Below are 23,676 nucleotides of genomic sequence, written 5' to 3'. Positions count from 1 at the left end.
CGTCCTCCCACCCAACCATCCTTCTTCCTTTTTTTTTTTTTTTTGTGAGGAAGATCAGCCCTGAGCTAACATCCATGCTAATCCTCCTCTTTTTTGCTGAGGAACACCGGCTCTGAGCTAACATCTATTGCTAATCCTCCTCCTTTTTTTTTTTTTCCCTTTTTCTCCCCAAAGCCCCAGTAGATAGTTGTATGTCATAGTTGCACATCCTTCTAGTTGCTGTATGTGGGACACGGCCTCAGCATGTCTGGAGAAGCGGTGCGTCGGTGCGCACCCGGGATCCGAACCCGGGCCACCAGTAGCGGAGCGTGCGCACTTAACTGCTAAGCCATGGGGCTGGCCCCCACCCATCCTTCTAATCACTCATCCATCCGTCTACTCGTCTCTCCATCCACCCATTCATCCAACCATCCATTTACCCGTTATTTCACATATCAAACACTCACTAACTCTTGCACCAGGCCAGGCCTGCATGAAGGGCTGGGAAAATGGAGCAGATCCAGCCCTGCCCTGAGATGGTGCGATCTGCGACGGAGGCAGACACATCATCCCAGAATGAGGCCCAGTTCTATAAGTTCAGTGCTCAAGACTTGTGTAGTGTCTGTCACTGCATGGGGAGGGGAGAAAGGACCACGTGCTAGTTCTGCAGGTAGGCATTCAGGGAAGGCTTCCCAGAGGAAGCAGCATTATTCATTTCTTCATGCCCTAAATGTTTATTGAGAAAGTCTCCGTGCCAGGAACTGCTTGATGTTTGGAGATACAGCAGAAAATTAAACAGACAAAACTCCCTTTCCTCGTGGTGCTTACATTCTCCTGAGGAGACGTGGACAATAAATTTCTAAAATGTGAATATATAATATGTCAAGTGATGCTAAGTTTAAGAAGGGAAATTAATCTGGGTAAAGGAACAGAGTCTGCAGGGTGGAGTAAAGTGTTGTCTGACAAAGGATGGCCAAGGAAGGCCTCTGACGAGAAAGCATTTGAACAGAGACCTGAATGCAAGGAGGGGTGAGCTGGGGTGCACTTGGCGTGTTAAGGAAGTGGCGGGGAAGCCGCGCGGCTGGAGTGAAGTGAGGGGCAGGAGGGAAATCAGAGCAATCTGGGAGGGCTCACGTGTGTAGGCGGGAAGAGTGGAGCAGGGAGGTGGCTGGGAAGCTGGTGCTCACCTCTAGCTGGGGGTGGTGGTGGCCTGGACGAGAGGCTGCAGGGGAAGCCATCAAAGTCTGCACGTATTTCAAAGACCTTGCAGACAGGCTTGTCGGTGGCTTGGAGGTGGAGAGTGCGAGAAGGGGAGGACAGTCCAGGAAGGCTTGGGTTTGGGACAGGAGGCACTGGTAGTACAGAGGTGGTCATTTACTCAGCCAGGGATGACGCCGGGGGAGGGCTGGAGGAAGCCGAGGTATTGGACGTAAGTTTGAGATGCCTTGAGACATCCAGGTGGAAAGGTTGAGCAGACAGCTGGATCCGTGAGTCTGGGAGACAGCGAGAGGTCTCGACTGGAGGTGCAAATGTGGGGGCTGTCGTGTATGACGGTGTTGTAAGCCATGAGGCTGACGAGGTCACCTCGGGAGCCAGTGGAGATAGAGCAGATCGGAGCCTGAGTCTGAGTGATGGGGCATCCACCCCGAGAGGGAGGGAAGACAGGGTGAGGGCAGTAAAGGGGAAGGTGTAGCCAAGGGGGAGGAGGAGGACTGAGGGCAGGCTCTCAATGGACGAGGAAGATTTTTCTGGGCACAGCAGGGAAAGGGCACTCCGGGCAGAGGGAACAGCATAACAAAAGCTCGGAGGCCTCAGTCAATAAGCCTTATGTGGATGGGGTGCTGGAGAGGGAAGAGGGACCAGAGCAGCTTCCCCTCCACTCCTGGCCACACAGAGGCCAGGGCCCACGGGTGTCTGTCTGGGCAGTGGAGGGGCCATGTCTGGGGGCCCTCCCTGTCACCCTGGCCGGCACTCGCTGGCCTCAGCCGAGCCTCCTGCCCCGATGCCTACTCACTTTGTACTTTCATTTGAGAAGCCTCGCCTACTCCTGCCCTCCCACCTCCCCTTTGGGGCTCCTGGGCCCATGAGACCTCCCCCTTGCCTGGGGTACTTGTGTGAAAACAGGGCTCGAGGCGCTGCCCACAGAGAGAAGGGCACCCAACAGCTTCCTACTGAATCCCTAAGCACTGCCTGCATCCCCTATCTTAAAAGAAACATAGGAACTTCTGGACTACGAGTGCGTGTCACAGCTGCCACTCAGGCTCAACAGTTAGAGCAGAGGAGCACTCTGCCTCTGGTGGGTGCGTGTGTGCTGTTGGGGGTTGGGCCTCCACCCATGTGCGTCTGTGATGTTTCACACTGAGCACTCAGCAGAGAGAATGGTCAGGGGCGGCTGCAGAGAGGAGCCACGGCCCCGAAGGAGCACTGAGGCTGGGCAGGTTCTCAGCGTGGTACTGGATGGGAGGTGGGGGGAGAGCGTGTGGCCGGCCAGGGGGCTGTCGGGGCACCATGCAGCCCGTCTGCCCAAGGACATGCAGCCTGATGTGACTGGGATGTGGCCAAGGCTCGGGAGACTGCCCCCAGCTGAGAATAAGATGGAGTTGGGTAGGGACTTGGTGATCCCCGTGTTTCTCGGGGAGATGCCCTCTGACTCTGCTTCGGGGACTGGGGGAGCCATGGGAAGCCACTCTGATGATGCACAGCCCTGTGGCAGGTCGGTGGCAGGAGGCTGCGGGTAATCGAACGAGTGTGCCAAGCCTATGGGATGAGTAATCCTGTGCCTTTAGACTCACTTTTCTCTAAGCCTGTCCCTACCCAATCTCTCCTTAAATCCTTCCACTGGCTGGATGACGTCGGGTGGGAGTGGACTGACCTCCATGAATAGATGGATAAACCAGGGTGGGGGAGGAAGAAGCTTGCGTGATGCCACAGCTAATAAGTGGTAGAGCAGAGCTTGGAACCCAGTCCGTCTGAACTGCAAACCCACGCTCTTACCGCTGCCCTCTACCACCTCCTGGGCACTCCTAGAATATCCAAACTCGCAGGCACCTTCATGTAAACCACCTCTCCAACTTCCTCATTTTGCAGATGAGGAGGAAACAGGCCCAGAGAAGGTAAGACACTTGCCCAGGGCCACACAGCAAGTCAAGGGCAAAACCTGCAGCAGAATTAGATCTGGCCCACTGTGTCCACCACCCTCACCCCCAATTGGCAGGTGCACAGATCCCGTCCTGGACCCTGCCCACTTCCTCTTGGAGCGCCCGCGCCTCCTGTCCTCCAGCAGCCTTTGGCACTGGCTCCCGTTGAAGGCACCCAGTTCCCCATCAGAAGGCTCCATTGTGCCTATTGTTGAAATATAGATTACTAATGAAATGCCTTTTCATTGCCTTCCCAGTGAATAGTTTCCGTGTAAAGTTAATTTGCAGTGTTATGTAAATTCTGTTTAACTTCAATCAAGTTTCTAATTATGTTTTTACCGCAGTAATTCCCATTTGGTTTGTCATCTCCTGTTAGGTATTTAATGTTCGGTGAGCGGGTTTGCTTTCCCTCATCGCTCGGTTTTCTGAGGCCTTCTCCCTCCCAGGCCCCCTGTCTGCCTTTCTGTCTTTCTCCTCCTCCTGCTCCCTCCACCCCTGCCCCCTCCCTGTGGTCATGGCCCACGGCCCCCCCCCCCCCCCCCCCCCGCTCCCCTCCTTTCTTCTTCCTTCGGCAGGGCAGCGGCCCCCCCCCCCCCTCCTTTCTTCTTCCTTCAGCAGGGCAGCGGGGCCGGCAGGGCCGGCCTCCTCTTCTCACCTTTCTCACCTGCTCCCCCTTCCCCTTCTATTTTCCTCTGCTCTGTCTGGCTTTGTGTGTCCCACCCCCACCCCTGGCTTGCTGCTTCTTCTCCCCCCCCCCCCCCCCCCCCCCCCCCCCCCCCGCCTTGGTTGCCGTCTCTCCCATCTTTCTGCTCTCTGTTTCCCCATCACTCCCTCTCTCTCTTGCTCTCACTCTATTTCTGTTCCTTCTGGGTCGTTCTGTGCCCTCTCTACCTGCACTCTGGGTCTCTCTGGGCTCTCTGTCTCCTTCTGTCCCTGTTTGTACCCCATGTTCTCCCCTTCCCCATGTCCCCCCCCATTCATCTCCCCCTCGCTTCTACCCTAGAGACCTTCACAGAAGCTGTGTGGAGGGGCTGCTTCTGCGGGCACCTGGGACAGACGGAGGATGAGGTGGGGTGGCGGGTATGCATCCCTGGAGAGCCCAGGGCCTGGCTCTCAGAAACCTTGTCATGAGCTTTGTAGAGGACGGGCCTAGCCCAGCACTGGGGACTCAGCCCCCGGAATGGTGGCTACTGGTTAAGAACATGGACGCTGGAGGTGGACTCTCTGGGTGCAGACCCCAATTCACCCCCTACTAACTGTGTGACTTCGGGCTGCTAATCCCGCATCTGTGAAGTGGGGTGACAACATTACCTACCTCATGGTGTGGTTGTGAGGATTCAGTGAGATAACATATGGAGAAGGGCTTAGCAAGGGGGCCTGGCTGGAACTGGCTTTTATTTGAGAACTCTCGGCCACACCGCTCGTTTCTCTGAGGTGCCTCTGCAGTGGGTTTCTGTGCTGCTAGGGTCGTGGAGGTCAGGCTTGAGGCCAGGGCAGGGTGGAAGCCAGCCGCAGACCCCCATAGAGCTAGTGGTGGTCCCCCTCGCCCAGAGCCAGGTCTCAGCCCTGCCTGTCAACAGATGTGGCCTCTTTCTCCCTTAGTGGGCTGGTCTCAGGGCTGTGAGGACAGGCCTGTGAGGACAGGCTGCCATTCTTGGGGACCCTCTGAGGCAGCGATCCCCCCCCAAAGCTGGAAGAGCCCTCAAGACCCTGGTCCACAGACCTTTCCCAAACAACAGACCAAAGGCAGGGCCGCTCCTGCCGAGTCAGACTAGACACCCCTTTCTCCCTCCCTTTCTCATCCTCTGGATGCCACTGCCGGATACGAGGCCTTGACAGGTCTGTCACTCCGAGACTCCTCCCGGAGCCTGGGCTCCCCTCCTGCCCCACAGCGGAGCGCTGGGCTTGGGGATTCTCCGGCCATGGTTTCCCAGCAGGCATCTGCCCTCTGGGTGGGAAGGGAGGAAGGAAAACACCAGACAGAGGCCTGGCCGGGCGCGTGCTCCTCCCCCTCCTCCTCCCCGCTTCCTCCCCCGACTCTGCTCTTCCCATCCAACGTGTTCCTGGCACGTCCAGGAAGCAGAAAACAAGTGTTTGGAGAAGGCATTCTTCTGGGTGAAGAAAGGCAGGCCAGGTCACTCGTCCTTCAGAGACACGGAAACCTGAGCCGGCCCTGTCCCTGCCCTGCTGGGCCGCATGACCACCTGAGCCACCGTGAGGGGCCGTGTGTGTGTGTGTGTGTGTTGTGTGTGTGTGTGTGTGTGTCCCTCATCCAGGAAACCTTAGCCAGTCACGTGGCCGCTTTCCCTGTTTGTCTAAGTAAGCAGTTCAGGCCGGCTACAGCCAGGAGGCCGAGACATGGATGGGGGAGGGGGACACACTGGCATGAGCGGTGGATAGAAGACTCACTGGGGGCAGAGGGCAGCCCTGAGCCAAGTCCTGGAGTTCTTGGATTGTTGGGCCTCTGGATTTGGCGTGGGGAGGCCTGGCCTCAGGAATGGCCCTGCTTCTGCTCCCTTGTCCTCCCTGGACCTCCCCCACCTCCATCTGTCAAGAAAAGGTATTGGGCTTGCTGACTACAGACACCACTCCCTAGCCCTGAAACGGAGAGGGCAGGCCTCCTGTGTCCCAGGAGGAGCTCGAAAGGCAGAGCCCCAGCCAGAGAGAGGGCACATGTGGACGTAGCCATTGTCTGTGGTGCCCCCTGAAACGTGCCACTAAGTCCTGGCCCCTCGACAAGAGAGCCCAAGTCAAGCCTTCCCACATGCATCCAGCAGGCCACTGATTAATTCAATAAATAGGTGTTAAGCACCTACTGTGTGCCAGGACCTGGGGTGGGCGGGGAGTAGGATTGTCAGAACACAGGTCTTCTGGCACCTCTGTGGAACCCCAACAGCTGTAACATATTCTCCTCCTGTTGGATGGGCAGAATCACTTTTCGTTACAAAGACTGTGCTCTTGTCACAAGGCAGCCATGTCACCCCCCACTGCCATTCCAGGAGGATGAAACCCCAGTGCTGGGCAGGGGACAATGGGCAAGGTGAGAGATGTTGCTGAGTCCTTCATGGAGTAAGCAGCTGGGGCGAGGGTCCCCTTCCTGCAGAGAGGTGGGAGCTGGAGCAGGGCTTCCAGAGCAGATGTGGGAAGAGTGCAAAGGCCCTGAGCCCTGGACATCTGGGGGCCTTCTCTGAGCCCACTGGGCAGCAGAACCCCGGAGGAAATGGCAGCCACGGAATGTGCCTGAGCGGGGCCCCCATCGGCCTTCCTCCAGGTTTACCTGGCTTACACGGTGTGCCTTAGCGATAGAGGGTGCAGGGCCCCCCTTGGCCTTCCTCCAGGTTTACCTGGCTTACACGGTGTGCCTTAGTGATAGAGGGTGCAGGGCCCCCCTCGGCCTTCCTCCAGGATTACCTGGCCTGCGCGGTGTGCCTTAGCAATAGAGGGCACAGTCCCCTGGGCCCTGGAGGAGAAGGAGGGCCTTTGGGGCCCTTTGGAGGTGGTGGCCTCTGGGCGCTGTGCTTTTAAGAACCCACCTGCGTCCATGTGTCTGTTTGTCCCCCTTCCTTCCCTCTCTCCTTTCCTCTCTCCTTCCCTTGACAAACATTTCCTGGCAGCCAAGTCTGTGTCCGGCCTGTGCTCAGTAAAAGACACATTCCCAGTTCTGGAAATGCTCACTGCCAAGCCAGCATCAGGCAGTGGCTCAGGGTGGGCTGAGGGTCCAGGAGAGAGGCAGCCACTGGGTGGGGATCAGGGTGCAGCTGGCCCCCAGGGTGCCCTGGGTTCTGGGGAAGCTTAGGCATGCTTTCCCTGGATAGGCTGTTAGCCAAGCCCAGCCGATGCCGGGGATGAGGGCCCGAGAGCTGACATCAGGGCTACACACAGCATTGTCCGACCTCGTCTCTGTTGTGGTAGAATTTGGGGGTGTGCAACCTAGCAGGGTCGCATGGGATCATGAGCTCAAGGCCATTCTGTTACAGCTGGAAAGCTCCTATCCAAAAAAGAAGTGGAAGTGGGGTGGCCAGTGGCCGAGCTGGTGACACAGGTCAGCCATCCTGCCACCCAGGACTGAATGTGGATTCTGGGCAGGGGTGGTTATGAAGCTGCTAGGCTAGAGTCCCAGAATGCCGCCTAGGCCTGTATGTCCCCGGCCTCGGCTTGCATGCCCCCAGGGTCAGGAGACTCATTACTGCCCCATGGCCGTCTCAGTAACTCTTCCTGGTAACTTGTGCCCTGGCTGCCCACCAGGCTGAAGTCTGGCTTCTTTCTTCCACCCTGCTCACCCCAGGCCGACAGACCTTAACGCCTTTCACCTCCCTGACCGAGTCCCACCCGAGCTTCGCTCCCTCCAGGCAGAGCATCAAGCTGGACCCGCAGGCAGCCCTATCAGGGCCTGTTTGATTGGAGTAGTGTGGACAAGTCATCAGTGTCCTGTGCTGGGCAGCTGGAGTGTGACCAAAGTCAACTCCTGCCCCAGCGAGCAGACCAACCTGCCCCACACAGACCTGGTGAGCTCCTGGGGCTGCCCACGGTGAAGGCGGGAGACCTGGATCCCAGCTCTGTCCGTCCCAGGGGCGATCCCAGGGCCCCAGTCTGGCCCACGCCACCTCCCATCCATGACCGCCCCCCAACACTCTGTCCGAGGCAGGCCCCTGGCTGGCTGGCGGAGCCCTCGCCTCTCTGGCCTCTTTGCTATCTGAGTGGCCCATTTGCCGAGCAGCCTTGAGAGAGACCTGCGACGCTGCGGCCTTCCACAGCCTGTGCCCTGGGAAACCAGGAGGGGTGGGGACGGGGTCTGAGGGCCTCTGTTCAAACCTCTTCCCCCTCACTGGGCCAGGCCACCAACCTCTCCACTCCTGCCACCTCCCTTCCTGTGGTCCGGTGAGTCTCCTGCCCCGGAGGCACAGGGAATGAGTTGGGTTCACCTGGAGGCCATGTGGCCCTGCAGCCTCTAGGCTGAGCTCCTATCCCACCCAGACTTCTGACACTTCTAAGGGCCCAGGCAGGTCAAGCTGGGAGTGGGGTGAAGGGTCTTACTCTGGGTGCTGCGCCTATGTTTTGACATCACGTTGTCCCCAGTGTGGGGGCTGCACTGCCCAGCTGGGAAGCCACGCCTTCTGTGGAAGGTGCCATACTGCCCCTCATCCTTGACCACTAGGAAGTTCTGCCCTTGAGGCCTGAAATCCGTCCCTCTTCAGCTTCTCCCGTTGTCCTGGTCTCTTCGACATGGCTCCTTGGAAGTGACTCTGCCCTCCTGGCCAGAGTCGGGGAAGACAGTGATCCCGTCCCCAGGGAGGGGCTGATTCTTACAGCCCCTGCTCAGCTGTGCTTGAAGTTGTGAGCTCCTAGGAAGAAAACCCAGTGGTGCTTTTGTCAAGGCCTCTTGCTGGAAAACAAATAGCTGAGGGTCTAGAGGTCAGAGGCCAAAGGTCACTGAGCAGGCCAGGGCAGCCAGCCACTCCTGCCCCAGAAAACTTTGGCGCTTTTGAGGAGGCCTGCACGGGGCCCAGCCTTTCTCCTGGGCTGGGTGGGGCCAGTGGGACAGGAAGCCAGGGCAGGCCTGGAGGATGGGACTCAGGGTGGCCTGGGCCTGAGCCAGGGATGAGGTGAAACTCAGCCCTGGCCTGGCCCCAGGGCCACAGCCACACAGGTCACCCACCCAACAGGAAACCCTGCCCATCACCCCTTCGCCCCCCAACCCTGTGTTTCCCGCGGGTGGTGCTTCTACTATTTCCCGTGGGAGCTGCTGCCAGGAATCGTACCCTCTTGAGAAAGGAAGCTGGACCTCAGGCTCTTGGGCTGCCCTGCCTCTGACCTGTTCTGACCCCTCCCAGAGCCTCCCGTCGGTGGAAGCTCTGGACCCACGCCCATCCCTCACCCCACACATGCTGATGACTTATCTTCTCCCAGACAGTCAGTCACCTTTAGGGGCCTGGCAAGAGAAGCCTCGTAGCAGGGCTAGGAGACATAGTGGGAGCCCAGAGACTGGATTTTTTGGTCTAGGATCTACACCAGCTTGCCGGTACACTTGGGCGAGTCACTCAACCACTCTGGGCCTTATCTGTAGGAAGAAAGGGGAGAGGAAGAAGCTCTGCCCCGCTCTGAGCATCCCATGGGATAAAGGGTTTGGGGGTAGGATGAATTTATATTCTATAAGGACAGCCAGGTTTGGGATTAACTGCCCCAGATCCCTCCTCATGCATCCCAGACATCTTTGTCTCCAGCCGAACCCAGGCACTTTGCCTATGATGAGCCCCAAGCAGGGAGAGAGACATGGGTGGCTGCAGTGTCTCTGTGGGGGATAGGGGTAGTGACACTGGCATGGCCCCTCTCTGGGTCATCCCATCTCTGACAACACAGGGGCAAAGCTGGGTATCTCTGCCGGGAAGGAGCCCTCCCTCCTCTCTCCTCGGAGCTGGGAGACGGAGCAGGCAGGTCTGTGCACTGCTCAGGCAGGTGGGCCAGGTTGGCGGCTGTGGGCCGGAAGCCGGGGAGGGGCAGTGCTGAGGAGCAGGTTCTCCCACCACCGCCGCATCATCCTCCTCCCTCCTGGGAGGTGCCGTGGGGCCTCTGGGTCTCCTTGGCTGTGATGTTGAGCCTCAGGTGCAGGGAGGAACAGGGTGATGGGCCTAAGAGCCGCAGATGCTGCAGTAGTGCTCTGTGGAGGTGCTGCTCTGATACTTCAGCTCCGGAAAGTCATGTTTGCCGTCACAGCAACTCCGTGAGGTCACTGCTCCTACAGTCCCTGTTTCCCGAGGAGGAAACTGAGGCACAGAGAGGGGAATCGACCTGTCCACAGTGGCTACAATGGGCTTGAACCCGGCAGCGGGCCCCAGAGTCAGTGCTCTTGGCGACTGCGCTGGTTCTGACCCCTGACCCGCCTCCCCAAGCCGGGTGGCCCCCAGCCCAAGCCCAGCTCAGAATTAGCAGGGGTCGCAGCCTGGAGTAGCAGCAGTTTCCCAAAGGGGCCACAGGGAGGGTCAGGACGCCAAGGCGTGCAGACCCAAGTCGTCCTAACAGCAGGTGGGTTAAGACAGGCTCAGGGCTACCCTGAGCTCATGGACCAGCTGAAAGCTTGTCAGCGACATGAAGACCGTAGGTCCAGCCCGAGCCCCTTGGGAGTGGTGACATCTCAGCCTCCAGTGGCCTTGGGCACATAGCCCCTCTGAGCCTCAAGCATCTGTGTCTATCATAGGGGCCTCTCAGAGCCAGTGTGACAGGGAGCTGTGAACAGTCCTTGAGATTCTGGGAACGGTATCTGACCCCCTGCAGCCCCTCAGTGGGTGTTAATTTCCTTCCTAGAGGCATTCCTGGCAGCAGGATTAATGTGGACAGGAGTGCAGAGGCAGGGAGGCCCGGACATGTGGAGGGAAAGGTTATAGGTCAAAGTCAGCCTTGAATATGAGGCTGAAGAGTTAGAACTAGACCTTGTAGACAATGGGGAGCCATTGAATGTTCCTGGACAGAGGAATGATGCATTCTCAGGGAGAGGAACTGGCAGCAGGGAAGCCTGGCAGGGTCAACCAGCTGTGGGGCTCTGATTGAAGAGGGGTCACATGGCTAAGGAAGTTGGCCCAAGTGAGTGTCAGCACCAGCTGGGCTGGGCAGGCCTCAGTTTTCCTCCTGTAGACTGGGTACATGGTTAGCACAGGCTGGGAGGGTGTGGGGCACTGCTGGGAGGGGCAGGGGTCAGCACTTAATGCCTCTTCCTCTGCGTGTCCTGGAGTCCCCTGGATCAGGGTGGTCTCGGTTTCCCACCCAGCCCTGGGTGGGGCCCCACTGCTCCTTCCTCCCTCTGTGGCTCTCTGGTCCTGAAGGGAGGGGACTCTGGAGGCTGCAGTGGGTTGTGGGGTGTGAGCCAGGGTGGGGACATTGGCGGTGGGTGGAGTCACAGGATGGGTGGCCATGAATCAGGAATTGCTGGGCCTGTGTGTCATCTGGCTGCATGCTGTTGTGGCCTCCCCGTGCCTGTCTGCCTGTCTCCCGCCTGTGTCTGCGCCTATGGGCTGCTCTGCGGGGGTGGCAGTGCTCTGTATCCAAGAGCTTAACGCCCATGGCGGCGAAGTCAGGGGACCTCGACTCCAAGTCCCAGGCTCCCCCAACTCACAGGGAGACCTTGGGCATGTCCCCTTCCCCACCCCAAGCCACAGTTTCCCCAATTGAAGAGTGAGGGTTGGCCTGGCCAGGGATTCTCAGCCCCTGCTGCACGTGGTCTCCAGGGCAGCTTAGAAAGGTAGTCCACCCCAGGCCAGTTAAAGCAGACCCCTGGGCAGGGCCTGTAGCCCTGGTGGGAACCTCTGGTCTGGATGGCCTCTGATGGGCTGCTCTCTCCACCCTCCCCGGGAGGCAGCACTGTGGCCCAGTGCGAGGATTCTGGAGCTCAGGCCCTGCACTGAATGCAGCTCTGCCACTTTCTAACATTGTGGGCAAGTGACTGCATGTCTCTGAGCCTCGGTTTCCTCATCTGTGAAGTGGGGATAACATTACCACTTTATAGACTCGCTGTGGGGCCTAAGTGGGTTAACCTCTGTAGGCAGTGTCTGTGAGAACCGGGCCTGGCGTGGATGTGGTAAGCACTGTGCGAGTGTCGGCTGCTGTGTTCTCTGATCTAAATCTGTTTTCGCACCACCCTCCCATCGTGGCTCATTCATTCATCCAGCAAACATTCCGGGGGCACTCCTTATACCTGCAAGCTCTGTGCTGGGTGCTGTGGGCAAAGGAAGAAGGCACCCATCATGGGGGCTGTCCTTCGCCCCTCCTTTTAGCCTGCCCAGGGGTCCAGTCCCAGAGGGCAGGTCCTGTCAGTCCCAAAGATTGATGGGCAGGTGGGAGGTGGCTCCCCCAAGAATCCCACCGAGTTGCTGGGCTGAGGGAGCCCCTCTTTCTGAAGGAAGACAGGGTGACCCCAGAGTCAAGGGAGAAGGAGGGGCATCCCAGGCAGGTCCTGATGGCCTCAGCTGGGACGCACCTGGGGAGATCCTCCATGCCTCCTGGGGGTGCCCAGCATGCGCTCTGGGTGTGTGATGGCTCAGACAAGCCTGGGCCCTGGGGCTGCCTGGGAGGGCAGGATCAGCCTAGGCTGGCATCATATGGAACAGAACAGGGAACCTCCTCACAGCCCATTACCAGGCCTGGCCACACCCTGCATCTCCTAGAGTCCTTCCAGCAACCCCAGGCACCAGGCAAGCATCACTCCTCCTACTTTACAGATGGAGGATGGAGACTTTGGGGCAGAGGGAGGCGCTTGTCCGGGTCAGGGAGGGCAAGTGGTGAAGGCAGGACTGGAACCCGCCGCTGTGTTAGCAAGGTCCCATGGGGACGGTCACGCTTCCCTGGGTGGCTCCATTAGTGGAGCATCTTGGGACAGGCTGCAGAGTGCAGTGTAATGATTAACACAGCCTCAGTCCCCTTCTTCCCAGCAGCAACCCTGCAGACCACCCTGGGGCTGCCCTTGAGGAGGAGCTGGCTTCCTACAAACAGCAAGAGCTCCCGTGGCCTGGCTTCTCCCAGGGCCGGGAGTTGGGCCATACACTTAGCCCAGTTCACCCTTCTCCCTCTGCATTGCACCACTGAGTAAACTAAGGCAGGGGGTGGTGCAGGGATTTGGCTAAGGCCACGTGGCTTGTGAGCAGCAGAACCAGGATTGCATCCAGGCCTGGGTGACGTTAGTGCGCCTGCTGGACCCCCGCCTCCCCCACTAGCAAGAACAGCACTTTCCTCTGTCTGGCACTGTAAATCTGGGCCTCGGCCATCCCTTCAGACTGGCCTGGCCCACCTGTGGCCAGAATCCCATAGCGATGCCTGTTTGGGGAGTGTGACTGCCAGGGAGCTGGCCCCTGGCCCAGGAAGGGGGTCATCAGGAACACTTGGTGCCGGGCGGTTTGCCTGCCACTGGGAGTACCCGTGCCCTTCAGCTCTCCACCTTCCCCCTGCCTTCTCCAGTGGAGGGAGCGCAGGGCCTGGAGTCCAGGCTGCCCCCTGGAGCTGACAGCTGATGGTGCTGTCCAGCCCTGCACCAGTCATGGGTGTGACATCTGCTCAGCTAATCCTCCAGCCAGTGTAGCCCCAGATGGGGAAACTGAGACCTAGAGGGACAGGTGACTTGCTCAGGAGTCCTTAGCTCCTCAGTCCAACCTCCAGCACCAGAGCTCACCTGGGTTCTTGTCCCAGCCTTGGGCCCACCTGGCTTGTCCCTCTCTGGACTTATGTTCCCTCCTCTGGTCGGTGGCAGGCTTGGACTCAGGACATCCAAGGACCCTTCTGAGAGCATCTGCCAGGCCCCGTTGATGCTGCAGGGAATTTGGGATTGGGGGTGTCTCAGGGGTGGGGATAAGGGGTGTTCCTCCAGGGAAGCCCTCAGATGGGCAGTGCAGGACCAGGTGACAGATGTCAGGCCACCCCAAGCAGAGTGGGCAGAGACGAGAGACAAAGCCCCAAAGAGGGGACCATCGGCAGAAACTTCAGTTTAGATCCTCGGCATTGGGAGTGGCAAGTGCCCAGGTGGGTGCCACGGGCCCTGGTTTGGTCAACTCCAGCCAGGTACCCCTCTGGGCAAGACCCTGGCCCTGGTGAGTGGGAGGTGAGGCCCACCCCATGGTGCCTGATGAAACTGTGGGTGCAAAAGGGAGTACCTGGCACAGAGCTTGCACCTGGACGGTGCTCAGCACCTTGGCCATTCAGTGGACAGGGATTGGGGCTCCTCTCCCGGGAGCAGGCGGGCCCTGTGAAGCCCATCTCTGAGGAGCAGATCCATTGGGCATGCTCCTGAGTCGGCTCCAGAAGGGGCCTGACGCCAGGATTCATCTTCCCAGAGTCCTGGGTCTTTCTCCATCTCGGTGATAAGGGGTCCAGTGCCTTCACCTCTGGGCAGACCCCAAGTTTGCACTTGGCACAATCCTGAGCCAGTGATAATAATGACAGTCCCTATTTACTGAGCATTTCCCGTGCAAGTGCGGTATGAGCATAATCTTGTTAAGTCCTTTCAGCTCTGTAAGAGTAGGGACTCTTAGTATCCCCATTTTGCAGATGAGGAAACTGAGGCCCAGAGAGGCTAAGTTTCTTGCCCAACGTCACACAGCTCAGTAAGTGGCAGAGCCGAGGCCCCAGATCTGGTATGTCAGAACCTGGAGCCACACTGTGCGCCATCAATCCACGTTGTGCCCTCGCCCCTTGATTAGAAGAGAAGTTGTTCATTTGATGACTTGGGGAGAGGGGAGACCCATCCCTCTTCCTCCAGTGTGAGTGGACCATAAGCCAGAACAAAGGCTCTGGTTGTTAGGAGGTGTTCACTGGGGCAGTCAGGGGAGGCTTCCAGGAGGAGGTGAGCCTCCTGCTCCCTCCTCCTTTCTCGGGTGGGAATCCCATGCAGACTCACAGGAAAGGGGAGCCAGTCCCAGACCAGGGCCTGAGTTTGAATCCTGATGCCACTCTTTATTGCTGTGTGAGCTTGGGTAGGGCCATTTCTCCCTCTGGTCTCATTTGGCCCTATGCACAAGCCCAACACCAAGGGGTAAGGATGAGCACCATGAGCCGGAGCACCCCTGAGAGGCAGGATGGGCTGGTGTCATCCCTTGGGGCCTGGGCGATTGAGTGAGTGAGGACTTCCAGCTCTGAGAGGCTCTCTGGAGGAGATGCCACTCCAGTGTGTCCTTAAGACACAGCAGCTCAGGACTGGGCGTGGGGTGAAGCCTTGGAGGGGCTGTAAGCTGTGCCATGCCTGTGCCCCCGCCCCGTGAAGGCAGCTGTCTCCTGCTCACTGTGCCACCTGTATTCTCTCTTTAGCCCAGAGCTTTTCTCCTGCCAAGCCTCTGGGCCTTTGCCCAGGAGGGGCCCTCTGCCTGGGAGACTGCCCAAGAGGATGATGCCCCTGACCCGCATTTTGCTGCCAGGCTGAGCTGGGCATGCCCTCCAGCACTCTGTCCTAGAATTATCCACCTCCTTCTGTGTCTCGCTCACCTTGCATTAGACAGTGCGCGAACCCTGTGGGAAGCTGGGCACTGTTGGCCTTCGGCCCTGCCTTCTCTCTCCCCATCCACTCACCCCCAACTCTTTTCTTCTTCTCCTTCTCTTCCTCCTCTGGCAGATTGTAGGCGCTGTCATTAGTTGTTGAAAGAAGGAAATGGATGGATGAATGAATAGATGGATGGATGGATGGATGGATGGATGGATGGACGGGTGGGTGGGTGGGTGGATGGATGGATGGGTGGATGGAATGAATAAACAAATGAAGGACCAACCCCCTGTAAGTCAGTTTATAGCCCCCATGTTCAAAATGAAGAAACCAAGTCTTAGAGATGTTAGGTGGGTGGAGAGGGCAGTGCTGGGAGCCCCTCCCCTTCCCCAGCACCTGCCCTCTGGGTCCCCCACGGTGCCAGGGTGTGGCCCTGAGTTTCCGCTGGGCATCTCCTGACCGCTGGAGCTTTCCCCACCTGGAGACACCCCTGAGGGCCTGGCAGCGAACTTGCCAGGACTACATTTCCCTGGCCTGGCATTCCTGCGTCCCCAGCAGGTCAGCCGAACCCTGCCAGTCTGCTCTTCCCCAGCCGATGGTGAAGATTCCAGGCAGGAGAGAGGGAGGCGGGAAGCCGAGGGTCGTGCAGTGCGGAGCTGCGGGGCTGGGCCGGGACACGCGGGGCTTCCCTGGGCCTGGGCGTGGACAGGCTGTCACAATAGCTTGAAATATTCTCAGAGGAAGTGAAGACAGAAAGGATTATTGAACCAAGGGTTCCTCGTCATTCTCAGGCAGCTCTGCCTAGGAGTTTCCTAGGACCCCAGACAACCAACTTGCTAGGTCTGCCTTCTTATCTGTTTCTTATGGCCCATTGCAGTCACTGCTTTCCGGTGAAAGGACTCAGGATTTCAGTCCTCCCCTGAGCACTCAGGGCCGCCTGAGCCCTGAGGCTCAACTCCGCTGTGCCTGGAGTGAGTGCAACAGGGTCTCATAGCCGAAGATATGAACGGGCCCCCAGTTTCAATTATACAAGGAGAAGGCCATCAAAATGGACCTTCAGGGAAGGGCAAGATCACTTGGGGTGGGAGGTGCTATCAGGGAAGACAGCATGGAGGAGGTGGTCCTTTGGGCATCGAAGGACGGTCAGGGTTCTGATGGGCCGAGTCGGTACTGCAGAGCTGTGGAAAGTGCGGTTTCTACCACTTTCGCACGTTCTACCACTTTCGGCTATGTGACTTCTGGTGTCTGCTGGACAGTTTCTTCATCTGTAAAGTGGACCTGGCGACAAGACTGTGCTGAGGATGGAGTGAGGCAGTGAGGCTCAATGCTGGGGCTGTTGAGGAAGGACCCTAGCAGGCGGGAGAATCTGCCATGGGTGTGGCAGGCTGAGTCTCACTCCGCGGCACAAGGGGCACACGCTAGTGCACGCGTGCGTGTGTGTGTGTGTGTGTGTGTGTGTGTGTGTGTGTGTGAGATTAGCAGAGGAGCTGAGGCCTGGTGCCGGGGAGCTCCATGTAGCCCCTGCCCCAGCACAGCAGGCTGGGCGGTCCACCCCCTCCCCCAGCGGCCTGAGGGTGAGTCAGGGCTCGTCCTGCTCTGTAAGATCAGCCTGGAGCCTCCCCTAGTGGTTGGGTAGCTAGAGGGACAGTCGAAGCTGCCTTTTCTCCTTCTAGCCAGTGGGCCTGGGCTTCCACCTTGGCCCAGGACCCTTGGTCTGGCTCTTGCCGGTGTCTGGATTCCTCCCCCAACCCCCCAGCTCAGTGAGGTCAGGAAACATGTATTCCAGGAATGTGGGAGGCAGGGTGGCCAGCCCGGTTTGGATAACCATCGGGGTAAATATTTGCCTTGCTCCTGGAGCCAGCACTGGTCGCCAGAGGAGGACGAGGGGCCTGTTCCCAGGGTCATGTAAGGGAAGGCTTCCCTTCTCCGAGGTGGGGCAACCCGTGTCACCCCAGAGAGCCTGAGAGCAAGGTCTGAGGCCATCAGCCCTGTGCAGGGCCGGGGACGGGGCCCTCGGGCTCTGGCCTGCAGGACCAGCAGCTGTCCGGCCCCTCTGTAAGATGGGGGTAGGAACGGCGCCCGTGCAGCTCAGGTGAGGGGTCAGCGTGGCGGGAGCCGGTTCAGGTCAGTTTAGCCAGCGGCGGGCTAGACCCGGTTTGGGTGGGCACCCGCGTGACCATGGTTCTGGCCCCACTTGGCCCCTTGTGACCTTGAGCAATTGCCCCCTCCCCCAGACTTTAACAGTCACCATTCGCTGACCTCTTCCTGCCTCGGTGGCAGCTGTATCTACACACCCCGTGTCTTGTTAAGCCCCCACAGCCACAGGGGCACAAGGGGCAGCTGTGTGTGATTCGCAGCGGGTGACAGGAGCCCTAAACTTCAGCTCAGGGATGCCATCGATGTAGCCCCCTGCTGTACAGACCACACGGGAGCAGTTCCACTCCCTCCTCCTGTGGCCTGTGGGTAGGTCAATGCTCTGGCCAACATCAGGCTCTACGGGGTCAGCCTGGAGCCTCTCCTGGTGGGTGAGTAGCTGGAGGAGCACTTAGTCCCTGATTAGAGAGGAGATAGGGGCTCAGAGATGCCGAGTGACTTGCTCAGGGTCAACCAGCATTGAAGGGCAAAGCAGCGTTCAAAGCTAGCTTCACCCACTCTTGCCCTTGACCTCACCACTGAGGACAGGGCCATGGCTCCAGCCCAGAATGTGGGCTCCCAGCCCTTGGCAGCTGTAGAGAACTACCAGTCACTCAGCCACAGGCCTAGAGCCTTCCCGGGTGCCCCACATCCTGGATGCCCTCTGGCACGGGCACCTCTATCCTCCCGGAGTCCCGGATCAGCCGTGCATCTCCAGGCTGGACGCAGCCCCCATCAGCTCGGCCGGGTGCCTCCACTCAAGCCCACACCCGGCTCCTCCCAGGGAACCCTGGAGGAGGCGGAGAGGGGAAGGTGGGACAGTCCCCACCCCTGAGTGACCTCTGCCATGTCCCAGGCCCAGCCTTGCCGCTCTCCAGCTGCGACACCTCTGGCAATCCCATCCTCTCTTGGAGCTCAGGGTCCTGCTCTGCAAAGTGGGCGCCTGTCACTGCCCTGCCCCCGGGAGCTGCAGACACGCAGCCGGAATAAAAACACAGTTCAGCCTGCGGTCCGCACACCGCCCCTTCCTGCCCTCCCAGTCAGAAGCTGCCCTGCGGTCAGGGCCTCACCCCTCCCCCCCGAGCCCCAGAGTGAGAGTCCTGAGCTGAGGACACTCACGAGAGCCCTCTGGGCAGTGGGGTACCATCCCGTGGGGAGACTGGGCGGGCCCCACCACCCCACTCGGCCCTGAGGCTCAGGCTGCTCCCCATCCCGTGGTGCTGAGTCCTTTTTAGGCAGAGAACAGTTCCCTGCCGTGGATCTGTGTTGTTTATGGTTGGGGTCTGGTCAGGCTGGGCACAGCCACCGTGACACCTCGCCCGTCTCCCACCTTTTCCTCTGCCTGGTCTCACCAGGTGGCCAAGCCCACGCAGGCTGTGAGCTTCACCTAAGGGCACCCAGGGGGCCCAGGGCAGGGGTGCACGATATCACTTCTGTGTCCGCAGCCCTGCCCGGGCTCCTGCTTCTTGAGCGCCCCCGAGCCTGCCTGGGTGCCCAGTGCTGCCTGGCTCTGAGCGGGGCTGCTGAGGGGCTCCGTGGCTGGGCAGGGTGTGGGCTCCCTGGCTGGCTGCCTGGTAGTAGACAGAGTGTGAGCGGGGGCAGGCTGTCTGCTCATGTCCCAGCTCTGTTCTCATTACTTATTAGCTGCTGATTACCTGTGTGACCTTAGGAAGTTACAGAACCTCTCTAGGCCTCATATGTAAATTGGGGATGCTAGTTTAGTCTCTACCTCACAGCACTGCACTGAGAGTTAAAAGAAGCATCCCAGGCACAACCACACTATAGGACTCCCTAACGGCCAGCCTCCTCTTCCTCTGTCTTTCCCGGGTGGGAGCCAATGCAGTCTCGTAGGGAAGGGGGTAAGCCCCTGACCAGGGCCCGAGGTCACATCCTGGTGCCTCTGCTTATTGCCATGTGACCTTGGACAAGTCTCTTCCTCTTTCTGGTCTGTTTGCCCCTTTGCACAAGCCCAGCACCGAGGAACTGGGGTGGCTGGGGGCGGTGAGGCACGCACGTGTGCACGGGGAGCCGGAGCGTCCCTGAGAGGCGGGATGGGCGGACGTCGTGCCTTGGGGCCTGGACTGTGCTCACGAATGAGCAAGGACTTTCCGGCTCTGGCTTCTGTCTCAGCTGCCAAAATAATGGTTTTCTCTTTGTCAGCGCGTCTGCGGGCCAGCTTGCCTTTAGGAAAGGCCTGAGCTGTGGGCAGTGGAGAAGCAGGAGGCCAATTCCAGTTCTGCCCCAGCCACTAACTTGCTGCGTGGCCCCGGGCTGGGGGCAGGCGCTGCCCCTCTCCAGGCCTCAGTTCCCTCCTCTGTGAAAAGGGAGAGTGGGAGTCAGTGAGCCCAAGGCTGTTTGTGTTCTTATGGCGAGCAGAGTCTGGGGCTGCCAGAGCCAAAGGGTCAGGATGCGGGGACATTCTCTCTCCCTGTGCGGGAGTGAGGACGCTGGGCGGGCTTTGGGAGCTTGGAGCTCCAGGGCCCAGCGCTCCCCAGGGCCCAGCACCAACCCCTGCAAGGGAATTTATGTCTCAGCTGACATGCCTAGAAAGCTCCCTGCGTGTCCAGCACCCGTGTGTTACCTTATCCAGTCTGTACAGCTCTGAGGGAGGTCCCCTCCTTGTCCCTATCTCTCCTCCCACAGATGAGGAAACTGAGGCACAGAGAGGTTTAAGAAACTTGCCCAAAGCCATACACTTGGTAGCAGGACTTGAACCAGGTTGTTTTGATTACTGAGCCCACATCTCAGAAATAAACGCCAGACCTTGCTGCCTCTTCTCGCCCTGGGAGCCCCTGCCTGCTGCACAGTGGGGTGGGGACAGATCTGAGGCTCCACCAGTCCCCTGGCCTGTGCCGGAGCCCTTGTTTAACGTGGCCCACGCGTTCCGTCTCCCACTGTTAGCCATGGGCCTCGTTCCCACGGCGCTCTGCCCCGCAGGCAGGTTTCCCGTTTCTTAGAGGAGGGCGCATAGGCGCAGGGACGTGGTGTTTGCCCGAGCCACCCCACAGGGCACCGTCACAGCCGGGACTCAAACTTGGGGCTCAGTGGCTCCCACTGTGCAGCCCAGACCCCGGAGAAGCCCCTCTGCTGGGCCTCTGGGTCTGGTCCTCCTGGATTTCCAGGGGGCCCCGTGGGCAGTGGGGGGGCCGGGGGAGCACTGGTGGCCCATTGAGGAGATGGATGGGCCAGCTGGACCCCACCCAACAAGGATGATCGTGCCCCTCCTGCCCCACCGCTTCCCCAAAGCCCAAGCCATGGGGGGCGAGGGCGGTATCCATGCCTCCTCCCTCCCCTTCTCATACCCACATACCCAGGACACTAGCAGGTCCTGCCACTCCCACCCTCTGCTCCCTCTGCTCCGAGCACGACTGTCTCTGGCCTGGACCCCTGGATCAGCCTCCCCAGTGGTCTCCCTGCCTCCTCCTGTCCTTCCAAGCCCTCTCCCCCAGTAGCCATGGAGATCTTCTCAAACTAGAACTAGGGTCATGACCCTCAGCTGCTCAGACCCTCCTGTGGCTCCTGTCTACCCTCTCAATGACTGGCCCTGCCTCCTGGCCCCCACTCACCCCACTACCTCCCTCCCTCACTGCACCCTCAACACCACCCATTCTCAAGTCCTCCACTGGGCCAGGCTTTTTCCCCTGTCTTGGAGTCTTCACATACACTGTTCCCTCTGCCTGGCGTGCTGTTCCATGCATCTTGGCCTGCCTCTCTCTGGCTCATCCTTCAACTTCACTTCCCCAAAGGGGCCTCCCTGAACCTTGAGTCCACACTGCGTAGCCCCTGTACTTGTTCTTTCTGGCAGACACCACTTTTAATTATGTATTGTTTGATTCTTTGCTCATTATCTGAGTCCTCGTGAAGGCAGGACCACTATCCTGTTCACGGCTCGAGGTGTTCATTAAATGTTTCTTGAATGAATGAATGCCAAGTGCCTCTGTCCCCATATGTCCTAGACCCTCCCAGAAACTCTGAGAGAGGCATTGTGATCCCATCTGACAGATGAGAAAACTGAAACCCTGAAAAGCCAGGAGCATCCCCACAGTCACACAGCCGGTCACTGGCCGAGGCGGGTGTCTGCTCGGGGCATCCCATCATTATACCCCTTTTCCTCTCGGTACTTCAGAGTCTCCATCTGTCAAATGGGGATGATTTGGTTTTGCTGGCCGTGAACTTTCCAGCAGGTGGGCGGGTGGGCTGTGGCAGCATGGTCAGTTCCAGGCCCCTGCTGGAGTAACCCCGCTGACCCCCCTTCTCGTTGCCACAGGATGGAGATGGAGTGAGGCGGAGGGGCCGTGAGCTGCTGACCAGCACGTGGGACGCTGGTGATTTGTGGGTCTCTGAGGTAGGTGTGCAGTTGGGCTGGTGGGGGCGGCTTGGCCCGGATGCTGGGGAAGAGGCAGGAGTGCCCTGAGTGGGGGACAGGGTGCCGGCCCCAGCACACCGCGCCTGTGACGGGCCCCTCAGCCCTCGTGGGCGGGATTGGGTGCAGCCACCCCTACTGAGACTTCATCAGCCCCCAAATGGGTCATCCCTGTACCCCACCCCCTGGGGCCTCTTAGGCCTGACCTTTCTCTGGAGTGGCTGCCAAGGCAGGGGATAGGGGGATGCGCCAGGAAGAGGGGCAGGTTTGGGGTCCCCAGCCTTGGCACAGCAGCCCCATCCTGGGGTGCAGGCCTCGTGAGCTGAGCAACATGGCAGCCACACAGGAAGAGGCCTGGGTGAGCAGAGAGGCCTGTTCCCTGAAATGGGTGCTGGGGCTGCCCCACCTGCTTCTCTCCCATGAACACATTAAGGTGCGCGCATGAGCACTCATGTGTCTCTGGGCTCGGGTCAGAGTGCGTGTGTTCACATCCTGGCTCCGCCACTTGTCCGTCATGACTTCGTGCAGTTTCTCTGTGCCTCGGTTTACCTGTCTGTAAGAGAGGGGTTGGGATCATAGTACCTGCCCCCACAGGTGCACTGAGTCCACCTGGCATACAGTACGCACTCAGGACATGTCAGCATTTTCCTCAAGGATGCTGGGACCCTTCCTTCTTCCCACACGCCTCCATTCCCACCGTCACCTCCTCCCTGAGGACCACCAATGCCAGGACGGACACGAACTGGTCTTCCAGCCTGATGAGGGGACGTGGGGCCCTCAGGGAGCTCCTGAGAGCACCTGGAACAAGAAGGTCCTGAGGCCGAGCCTCTCGGGCCTGCCTCTGGCCTGGACACCAGCGTGTCTCATCACGGAGTGGCATTTCAGGGTCGGTCACACTTGGCCTGTGCCAGAGGGTGACCTGTGTAGTCCCCCTCTGTGGCTCCCAACCCAGAGATGAGAGGCCTTCATGAAAATGCTGACCTGGGCCAGGGCGCTTTGTCCCACGGCTCTGGGGCCCAGCGGGGGAGCCAGAGTCTTCTCCCTGGCGTGCGGCCTCACCTGGCGGTCTCCCTGCTGCCCTCAGCTTCTCTCCTCAGGCCCCAGTGCTCCCAAGTGCCCAGACACAAGGCCAGGTGAGTCCCGGGGATGCTCCAAGCTTCAGTCAGGCTCTGGAACCAGGGAGGAGGATTGCTTGATCTTCCTTCCTGCGGCAGGACATCCTGGCTCCCTGCTATCAGCTGCGTGACCTCGGGCTAGTCCTTTTGCTTCTGTGCGAGTCAGTGTTCTCATCTGAAAATGAGGATAATTATACCAACATTGCTGAGAGGGCTGTTATGAGGATGCTTGGAAGCCTGGAATATTTTTAAATGTCACGGCTTGGTGAGAGTCTACCATGTACCCAGCACTATGCTCCTTAAATGCGCATTTCTCCCGACAGTAATCCCATGAGGAGGTGTGTTTAATGCCTCGTTCTCCAGAGGCCCAACATGGTTGAGAAACACATGGAGCTATAAGAGATGGAGTGGGGATTTGAACCAAGGCCCTTGGAATTAGGCAGCATAGGATGCCTTAGGGACGGTGTGGAGCCACAGGGCAGCACACAGTAGGTGCTCAGGAAGCGGCCTCCATTCCTGCCTCGCAGCCTTCGCCCAGCCCTCCAAGCCCGACTGCCCTCAGGAGCCTGAGGGTGGCCCCCCAAGGTCAGCGGTCTGCCCCTCCCCAGAGGGCCTGCCAGCGCCTCAATAAGGCTGGGGGAACCCACTGCTAATTGTGAGGTAACCTTTGAAATTCTCCTTCACGGTGGGTTCTCTTTTCAGATGTTTTTCAAGGTAATTCACTCCCTTTCCAGAAACTGCCAGTGGCAGAGCATTAGGCAGCTGGTAATTAATCATAGGAGCAGCTTGGAGTTTATTCTTTAAAAAAAAAAAAGAGGAACAGAAAGCCTTGGCGGAAAAAGAAAACCACTGCAAAGCGAGGGTGGTAATCAATACCTCAGTGTCCTGGAAACGGCTGGGGTGGGTGGCGGACCCGGCCTTTCCCTGTCCTCCCAGCTGGCAGGCGCTCAGCGCCAGCAGCAGCCGCTGTGAGGCTCCGCCCTACCCATCAGCTCCCTATGT

At 59.1% G+C, this 23,676-nt stretch overlaps 1 protein-coding gene across 4 annotated transcripts in view; it reads left to right on the top strand.

The window, feature by feature from the left end:
• The window catches only part of ZMIZ1 (zinc finger MIZ-type containing 1), a 237,203-nt gene that overhangs the window by 67,237 nt on the left and 146,290 nt on the right, over nt 1-23,676 (top strand). For 3 of the 4 annotated variants that reach the window (XM_058543100.1, XM_058543101.1, XM_058543097.1), the window contains exon 4: nt 21,464-21,541. The exons of the other annotated variant lie outside the window; for it this stretch is intronic. The gene's annotated coding sequence lies outside the window, so the exon portion shown is untranslated. The remainder of the gene's footprint in view (nt 1-21,463; nt 21,542-23,676) is intronic. 4 annotated transcript variants of the gene reach the window in all.

The sequence above is a fragment of the Diceros bicornis genome, chromosome 6, assembly GCF_020826845.1.
Source record: "Diceros bicornis minor isolate mBicDic1 chromosome 6, mDicBic1.mat.cur, whole genome shotgun sequence".
In the NCBI taxonomy this organism is placed as follows: Eukaryota; Metazoa; Chordata; class Mammalia; order Perissodactyla; family Rhinocerotidae; genus Diceros; species Diceros bicornis.
Note: the sequence above shows the minus strand (reverse complement) of the source record. Positions and strands in the feature narration are given on the sequence as shown.